The sequence below is a fragment of the Physeter macrocephalus genome, chromosome 3 (genome assembly GCF_002837175.3).
Source record: "Physeter macrocephalus isolate SW-GA chromosome 3, ASM283717v5, whole genome shotgun sequence".
NCBI lineage: Eukaryota > Metazoa > Chordata > Mammalia > Artiodactyla > Physeteridae > Physeter > Physeter macrocephalus.
The window spans coordinates 9,852,838-9,862,526 of NC_041216.1; the positions used below are offsets into that span (position 1 = coordinate 9,852,838).

A 9,689-nucleotide genomic window follows, 5' to 3' on the forward strand; every position below is an offset into this window, starting at 1 on the left:
GGGGACCTGGCATCAGAGCACAAGGAGAAGGGGAGTGGCTTGTGTCCCTGCAGCTCCAGGCACCAACAGCCGGTACCTTTCTCCATCTTCCTCCCCGAAGAGAATGGAGAATCGGCCTGGGCCTCCGTAGCCCCTCCTCCAGGGCAGAGTCAGTCGGTGCCTACCCACACCTGGTACCTCCCTTTCTGGCAGCAGAGCCAGAGCCAGAACTAGCCACAGCAGGGACAAAGCCACCTGGGCAGCTACTGGAGCCACGGGGAGTCGCAGGTAAGTGAGGGCACTGACCCGACGGCATCCCCTGATTCCATGGCACTAGTGTCAGCCCTGCTACCCCAGGTGGTTGGGGATTTGGAATTTTTCTTCCCAGAGAAGGGGCTTTCCTTCATTCCCTGTAGGCTGAGCCCCTGGGACTGCTTCCTCTGCCCACTGCACAACCCAGGCAAAGCCCCTCCATGTCTAAGCTGCCAGATCTACAAGCCAGGAATGGGGCCCTGGGGCCCAGCAGCTGTCCTCTGCCACTGGGAGAAGGGAGAAGCAGATAAGGGCCCCAGGAGGTCCCAGAAAAAGCAGAGACCAGCTGGAGGTGTGTGCGTCCCACAGATGCAGACTGAGGGTTGAGATCTGGGCAAACCTGCTAAATCTGGAGTGGTCCCTGACTTGGTGCCTGACTCACCAGTGACCCTGGACAGCTCCTGGCATCGCCACCTTATGGGTGTCCACCCCTCGTTGGTTCAACAAGAGAGATGGGTGGCCCTGGGCTATGGGGCAACCCCCGGTTCTAAGGTTCAAGCTTGAGACAGCCTCATGGAGTTTGTCCAGCAATGCCCACCCCCTTCACCGCCCCCCCTTCTTCTTTAAGGGCCTCCCTCTGTCACACTTCTGGAATGCATTCCTCCATCCCTTTCGTTCCTCCAACAAAACTTACCCTCCTGTGTTCCTCGGGGTAACTGACTTATGGTTTGCAATGCCTCCCTCCCTGACCCATGCACACTTATAATAGAAACATCTTTTTAAAATATATAAAAATAAATTTATTTATTTATTTATTTATTTATTTATGGCTGCGTTGGGTCTTTGTTGCTGTGTGCAGGCTTTCTCTAGTTGTGGCGAACGGGGGCTGCTCTTCGTTGTGGCGCGCGCGCTTCTCATTGTGGTGTCTTCTCTTGTGGAGCATGGGCTCTAGGAGCGGGCTTCAGTAGTTGTGGCATGCGGGCTCAGTAGTTGTGGCTCACGGGCTCTAGAGCGCAGGCTCAGTAGTTGTGGCACACGGGCTTAGTTGCTCCGCGGCATGTGGGATCTTCCTGGACCAGGGCTTGAACCCGTGCCCCCTGCATTGGAAGGTGGATTCTTAACCACTGCGCCTCCAGGGAAGCACACTGACCACCCCCAGCCAGATTGTGCACAGAGAGAACCAGGAAGAGCCAGCAAAGACTAGGGACATTGTTTGATTGTTTGTCTTTTTTTTTTCAATTATAAAATAACTTCTGCTTATTGCAAAAAATTCAAATAGACGTAAGACCATAAAACAGAAAGTCCCCTCATCCCACTCCCAGGAGTCAACAGCTGTTAACAGTTTGGTGCAGGTCCTTCCAGGCATTCTTCCTTATGCATAAACAAAAATAGAATTTTCTTTTACAAAAATATGTTCACTCTTTATATCCTATGAGCTCTGTAAATTCCTACAAATAGAATTTGTTGGTCAAAAGTCTTGCTCATTTTAAATGTGTTGCTTTCCTAAGTAATATTTTTTTCTTATAACATGTTCATCATAGAAAATTTGGAAAATACAGTCAAGACACACAGAGTAAATATTATCCATCAACCACTGTTCAGAGATAACCACTGCTAGCGTTTGGGTGATAAGGTCTACAGTTTTGTTTTGTTTTTTTTGCGGTACGCGGGCCTCTCACTGTTGTGGCCTCTCCCGTTGAGGAGCACAGGCTCAGCGGCCACGGCTCACGGGCCCAGCCGCTCCGCGGCATGTGGGATCTTCCCAGACCGGGGCACGAACCCGTGTCCCCTGCATCGGCAGGCGGACTCTCAACCACTGCGCCACCAGGGAAGCCCGGTCTACAGTTTTTTTTTCCATGTGAGTATTATTTACCAAAATCAAACACACTCTCCAATTGTTCCAGAGCCTATTTTTTTCTCCACTTAATTTTTTTTCCATGCTGTTAAATAGTCTTCTACAGCATCAGTTTAATACAGTAAGGTTGTTTGACCTTGAGGGCCCCCCTAGAAGCCTGCTCTTCCTAAGCCCCATTCTCAGTAGGGAGCCTGCTACAACAGTGGGCCAGAACTTGTTGCTCCAGGGTGTAACCTTGGCCTGCCCCTACTTTCAGGAAGGGAAGGCCCAGGAAGGCCTTGAGCACCTGCTGCCTCCACCCCTCCTGAGCGAAGGCCCCAACACCTCACTGATGGGCTCAGAGCCCCCCTGTAACTTCTCCACTGCTGCCCACCGGTGCAGTAAGTAGATACCTGCCTTGCCCTTTCCTCGGCTGCTTTCCTGGACCCTGGGATCCTCCAATCCTGGGGGGTAGGGGACTTGGGTGATCCTGACCTTGAGGTGGAGAAGGGCCTCTGGAATCAAGTGGGGGGTGAGGGGAGGAGTGCCACTTGTCGTTGCACTTCAGCCAGCTCTTCAGCCAGCTTTCCCTCATACTGACCAGATTGGGGGAGGAACAGGGGCAGATGGAGGTGGGGGGAGGATGGGGGAAGGAGCTGAGCCACTTGAAAGTTTTCCAAAGCAAATACCCAATTTCCCAACCCAAGCCCATGCTCTGCCCCAGGAATTTACCAGCCAAATAGTGTGGAATTAAGTGTGATCTCGGACAAGACTCCTCCACTCTGGGGGAAGTTTAGGGGTGGGTCTCAGTCTCCTCACTGACATACCACAAGGTTCCTAAGGCACATTCCCAGCTCTGAAATTCTGTAACCCAATTCGAACCCATGTTTCCAAATGCTCTCTTTTCTCTCCAAGCCCCTGAACACCTTATGATTTGTTAAATCTAATTGTATGCCAGGCCTTGAGGGATCATTAACAGAATGAATATTATTAGCTGTCATCTCGTTTAATCCTTACAATGAGTCTGAGAGGAGGTACCATTATTTTATTCCCATTTTACAGATGAGAACACTAAGTCCAGAGAGTTAAGATGATTTTCCAATTAAGTGGTAAACCTCAGATTTGAACCCAGGGCTGTGTGACTTCCAAACCCATACTCGTTATTATCCTCCCATACCCATACCACTGTGATGTGTGCAGGGATCATTCTTCCCTAGCTACAGTTGAGGAAACTGAGGCCAGAGAGGGGAGGTGAATTCCTCAAGGTCACACAGCATGTTCATGGCAGAGCTGGGTGAATCCAGGCTTTGTGCCTCCCAGCCCACCCTCACCTCCTACATAGCACTGACCAGTATTCACAGAGGGAAGCTGGTGAACCAGAAACAGTCCTTGGACTGGAGTCAAATGCCCAGAACTGATTGGGGGTGGGGCAGTCAGGTGGGGAAGGCCGTGTTTGTTCAGCCCAGCCTGGGTCCACCCTCCCCCAGCTCCGTCCAGGGAAGTGTTGACTTTGGGCAGGTCCCGAAGGAGAAAAGGTAGCATTACCTGTGGGTGGGGGAGGGCTGGGCCAGAGGAGCCCCATCCCCGCTCTCCTCCTAGAGAGTCCCACACTGTCCTCTCCACTCCCTCACTCTCCCATTCAATCACTTACCTAACAAATCCCTGCTGAGTGCCTACGATGTGCTAGCACTGAGATGAGCAAGGACAGGTGCATCTCAGGTCTCCAGCAAAGAGCCAGCAGTGACCAGGCAGTCACAGCACACGTGCAGAGGGCTGGGCTAGAACAATAGGGGAGGTGCAGGAACTCAGAGAAGAGGGGCCTGCTGCAGGAGGTACCACAGAAGCTGAAACCTGCAGCATGAGTAACAGCTGGGGAAAGTGTTCCAGGAAGAGGGAACAGCATGTGCTGGGGATAGGAGTCCGGAAATGAGGTCATGTGGTTAAGGGTTGAATATGAGGCAAAGGGGCAGCCCCTGCATCTCAACTTCTCCATCTGGTAAATGGGAATAGCATCTTGCCAACCTGTATAAGTCAAGGTATATAAAGCACCTGGTGTTATTAGCATCACTTCTCTTCCTTTTAGTCCACAAACATGTACCAAGCAACAAGTGCCAAACACTGGGGGAAAAGTACTTTTGGCTACTTGTCTAAGGTCACTCAATCTTTGCCTCCAAGCCTGTTCTTTTTTTTTTTTTTGGTACGCGGGCCTCTCACTGTTGTGGCCTCTCCTGTTGCGGAGCACAGGCTCCGGACGCGCAGGCTCAGCGGCCATGGCTCACGGGCCCAGCCGCTCCGCGGCATATGGGATCTTCCCGGACCGGGACACGAACCCGTGTCCCCTGCATCGGCAGGCGGACTCCCAACCACTGCGCCACCAGGGAAGCCCTCCAAGCCTGTTCTTGCTCTGTACCATGCCTCCTCCAGACCTGGGAGCCCAGTATTTTGTGGGTCACAGCTACTGAGGGCAGGGGCACAGCCTGCCCCTGGGGAGCAGTCTACTACCACTGCCCTGATGCCTCCATCCCTTCGGTCAGACGTGGGTGGCTTGCAGGCTGCAGTGATCATCGTCCCGACCCTGCTCTCCTCGTCCACTCTGCTGGTCATAAGCTGCATCTTATGGAAGACCTGCCGTCGGTGGTCTCGGGTCACCCGCCCCAGCCTGCCATCCACACGAGGGGCCCAGGTAAGTCACTCAAGGACCATAACGACAGGGAGGTTCTATTTCAGCTTTATTCTTTGCCTTCCTTAAGAGAAGAAACTCTCCTTACTCTCTTGAGGCAACAAGGAATGATGTGCTGAGCTGGATGAAGCCTCACAGAGGCCACAACCACGTGTGGGACCTCATAGTCTCCTGTGCCCTTGTCCAGGTTCTGCTGGAAATTACTCATTAACCTCTCAGGTCAAGGAAGCCCATTCTGCAGCCCCTGTAACCGTGGCCTTCGGTAACTATGAGACCAAGGCTACCCTTGGCCACACGCTGCCCCCCTAATTCCCTGCGATGCCCCTTGCCTCGTGGGGCCTCCACAGGGAACCTGACCAAGGAGCAGGAAGTCCTCCTCCAGGCACTGGATGAGAGCACTCCTGGTTTCACCCCAATTGGGGTGTGGCTTAGCATATTATCCAAGGCTTGCAGTCCTTAGAACTTTCCACTTCTCATTTTTGTTTGTTTGTTTGCGGTATGCGGGCCTCTCACTGTTGTGGTCTCTCCCGTTGCGGAGCACAGGCTCCGGACGCGCAGGCTCAGCGGCCGTGGCTCACGGCTCCAGCCGCTCCGCGGCATGTGGGATCTTCCCGGACTAGGGCACGAACGCGCGTCGCCTGCATCGGCAGGCGGACTCTCAACCACTGCGCCACCAGGGAAGCCCCATAAGTTTGTTTTTAGGTCTGTGAATCTGTTCCTGTTTTGTAAATAAGTTCCTTTGTATTGTAAGATGAGACTTTTAATATTTATTTATTTATTTATTTATTTATTTCTGTGTTGGGTCTTAGTTCCTGTGCAAGGGCTTTCTCTAGTTGTGGCAAGTGGGGGCCACTCTTCATCGCAGTGTGCGGGCCTCTCACTATCGCGGCCTCTCTTGTCGCGGAGCACAGGCCCCAGACGCGCAGGCTCAGTAGTTGTGGCTCACGGGCCTAGTTGCTCTGCGGCATGTGGGATCTTCCCAGACCAGGGTTCGAACCCGTGTCCCCTGCATTGGCAGGCAGGTTCTCAACCACTGCGCCACCAGGGAAGCCCCCACTTCTCATATTTTTAAACACTCACATCACCAGTGCTTTCCTGAGGTCATGGTGTTTCAGCTTATTACGTGGTTCTTAGGGGGAACACAGCCCTAAGGCCCCTGATGGGCAAGGCTTGGATGGCATGGAAATTGCCAGATCCCTGGACCCCTGCCCGGCCTGGAGCCTCCTCTCTCCTTGTCTACCGCCTGAGCCCTGGGATTCAGAGGAGCAACAAAGTGAGGAAATGGGTTTCATGCAGCTAATACAAAAGCCCAGAATTCTCACCACTGCCCTAAGATCTCAGGATATCTGCTCTGTCTGCCAGCCACAGTTTCACGGCTTCTTCCATTCATCCAGTGATACTCAGGTGTGTACCATGTGCCGGGCATGCCAGGTGCTGGGTTTATAACAACAAATGAGACCCAGACTAGTAATATAGTGGCTGTAACAGAACAATGACAGAGTATGAGAAGCGCTTGGATGGGGTACAGGAGTCTGGGGGAGCATAAAGAAGAGACCACTAACTAGCCAGGGGAGGAGGGTTAAGGAAAGTTTCCAAGAAGTGGCATCTAAACCGAGAACTGAAGGATGACTAGGAGCTTGCTGGAAGGAAGGTGGGAAAGGATAGTACCGGCAGAGGGAACAGAAAGTACAAGGTAAGGTGTTGGCAAACTATGGACCACTTTCTAGCTTTATAAATAAAGTTTTATTGAGATATAGTCATGTCTATTCACTTATATATTGTCTCTGACTGCTTTCGCTCTACACAGCAGAGTGGAATAGTTGTCCAAGAGACGCTATGGGGCTTCCCTGGTGGCGCAGTGGTTGAGAGTCCACCTGCCGATGCAGGGGACACGGGTTCGTGCCCCGGTCCGGGAAGATCCCACATGCCGCGGAGCGGCTGGGCCCGTGAGCCATGGCCGCTGAGCCTGCACATCCGGAGCCTGTGCTCTGCAACGGGAGAGGCCACAACAGTGAGAGGCCCGCGTACCACAAAAAAAAAAAAAAAAAAAAAAAAGGAGACGCTATAGCTCACAAAGCATAAAGCATTTACTATCTGGCCCTTGACAGAAAAAGCTTGCTGACTCCTAGAGGTTAGAGTGCTTATACTGCCTTTTAGGAACATAGTAGCTGGAGGGTTGAGGGTGGGAACTGTGCAGTAGGCAGCTCACAATGAGTCCTTCTTTCCTCAGCCACAGTGGATTGATCCAGGAGTAGACACACCTGATTTAAATTGATCTAATCAGATTCCCTCTTCCTAGGAATTCGAAATGTGGCATGTGAGACTGAGAAATGGAGCTGAGTTACATCAATGTCTGTGAACCTCTGCTGCTGAGGCCCTTAGAGCTGCCCTGCTCCTTTCCAGACCCATTCATCAATAATCCCTTTGATTCTGAAGCCCCTTGCAATCAATTCCCCAAACTTTTAATTTTCATTTCTTTCAAAGTCAGTTTCTGTTCATTTTAATGAAAAAACTTTAACTAAAATTAACATAGTGCAGAGAGATGAAACTGTTGGAGTATACAGTCAGCATGGTCCACTATATGTATAATATGAGCCACATATGTACTTTTACATTTTCTAGTAGCTACATTTTAAAAAGTAAAAAGAAATTAGTGAAATTAATTTTAATAATATTTTATTTCACCTAATATAGGCAAATATTATCATTTCAGTATGTAGTCAATATTTAAAAATTGCTAATGAGATGTTTTACATTCTTCTCTTTGAACTATGTCTTTGAAATCTGGGGTGTATTTTACATTTATGGCACATCTCAAATCAGACTAGCCACATTCTGAGTGCTCCATAGCCACATGAGGCTGGTGGCTAACATAATGGACAGCACAGATTAGGACCTTCAAGGCAGCAAAGGATGTGCTAAGAAGTCCTGGCTTCATTCTGAAAGCAGTGGGCATCCCCTGAAGAGATTCAAGCCAGGAATAGATAGATAGATAGATAGATAGATAGATAGATAGATAGATAGATAGATAGATAGATAGATAGATAATTTTAGGAAGATCACTCTAACTTACATTTAAAGAATGGACTGGACAGGAATTGAGGCTAGAGTTAGGGAGATCGGCTAGGAGGAGTTGAAGAGAGAGGAGAGGTAAAGATTATGATGGTAGACTTTGGCAGCAGCAGCAGGAATATTAAGATACAGTTGAACTCACGAGAGGCTTAGGAGGCAGGAGCAACATGCCTCATCATCATTGCTGCCCCTACACACGAAATCTACTTCCCACCTGCACATCTTTGTGTATCTCCTCCCCATCACTCCATCCCACATATCTTCCCCCTTTCCTCTCTGGCGACCAAAGAGGCAAATCCTCCCCAATCTTTAAGGCATAGTCCAGTGTAGTTATGCATACACAGTGGTCCACAGTAGATCAATTCACAAATGTTTCTTTCCTCCCTCAGTGAAGTCTTCTCTGAATGCTCCTGCCCACACCTCACCTCCAATCCTGAAGTATGAAAGACAGGAATATTCGCTCAATCTAGGGTAAGCTGGAGGTCCTGTCCTGAGAAGTTGTTGGCAACTCTAAGAGGAGCTTTCAGCTGCATGGGCGAAGGTGGAAAGTTGTATTTAACCAGAGTTGTGGTTTTGCTAAGAGAGTACACGTACAACAAATGAAAAAGAGGCAAGGAAGTAGAGGGTGAATGCAAGGGAGTGATGATAAAGATTAATCATGGAATTTCAGCTGGCATGGGAAACTCTAAGTGCTATTCACAAATATCCCAGTTCTCCAACCCCACCCCTTGCTTCTGGACTTTGGGTAGAAATGCACTTTCCGGTCCACTTGAGGCTAGGTATGGCCATGTGACTGGTTCTGGCCAATCAAATTACAGATTCTAGGTGGGGCAGTTAATTGCCAACATGACCCTCCAGAGTTCTCTTTTCCTTCTCCCATAGTGACCAACATTATTTGAGATGGTGGCTTTTCCATCACCCTGGGTTTCTGATTATGAAAAGCAGAGCCTTCTGTTGACCCACGATGTTCAAGTTGTGCGAGCAAGAAATAAATCTTTCTTCGTTGTATTAAAGCTTAAAATGTAAGCCTTAAATATAAGCCTGAAATATTGGGAGTATTTGTTACTGCGGCAGCACCTAGCCTATCCTGACTGATATAACTGGAGCAGAGGACATTAACAGGGAGAGATAATGCAAAATGTAGGATTAATAGATTTCACTTCCTGGCATGGAAAGATTGATGGGGTCAGAACAGGAGGGAGACTAATTGGAAAGACATGAGGTATTGTTTAGAGCATCAGATTCATGATAAGGTCTAGGGTATGACCATGGAGTGAGTGCCTGAGGTAGAGAGAGGACAAGATCTCTGAAGCAAGAAACTGAGAGAACAATGTTGGAAGGATCATCTCTGTGTATATTGAAATTGTCAAAGATTAAGACAGAAGCAATGTTGGAGAGAGTAAAAACCAGAAGCCAAAAATCTCATTGTTTCTCTTCCTGCAGTGAAGATAGGAATGCCATGAAGGCAGAGACTTTTGTGCACACTTTTACATCCCCAGTGCCTGGCATAGTGCCTGGCACAGAGAAGGCACTTAATACATATTTGCTGAATGAATGACCAGATGAAGGGGAGAGTAGTATACCATACACTTTGACAAGAAAACCTAATTCAGGGAAGAGAGTTTCTTCCAGTTCTTACTCCCTTGATTCTATTTTTCTGCAGTACTTTTTCCCCAGACCCCAGTGACTGTTCTCTTTGTCCAACCTAGAGTCTGCTTGTTGATCTATCTTGTTGTTGCCAGAAATCTCAAGGAGATACTTTTTTTTGTTTTGTTTTTTTTTTGTTTTTGTTTTTGTGGTATGCAGGCCTCCCTCTGCTGCGGCCTCTCCCGTTGCGGAGCACAGGCTCCGGACGCGCAGGCTCAGCGGCCA

At 49.4% G+C, this 9,689-nt stretch overlaps 1 long non-coding RNA gene across 1 annotated transcript; it reads left to right on the plus strand.

The window, feature by feature from the left end:
• The first annotated feature begins 1,798 nt into the window (after nucleotides 1–1,798).
• Nucleotides 1,799–9,689, plus strand: LOC114485366 (uncharacterized). The gene is made up of 6 exons (XR_003678833.2): nucleotides 1,799–2,089; nucleotides 2,343–2,466; nucleotides 4,600–4,748; nucleotides 8,207–8,288; nucleotides 8,700–8,839; nucleotides 9,624–9,689. It is a non-coding gene; the product is annotated as an uncharacterized lncRNA (long non-coding RNA).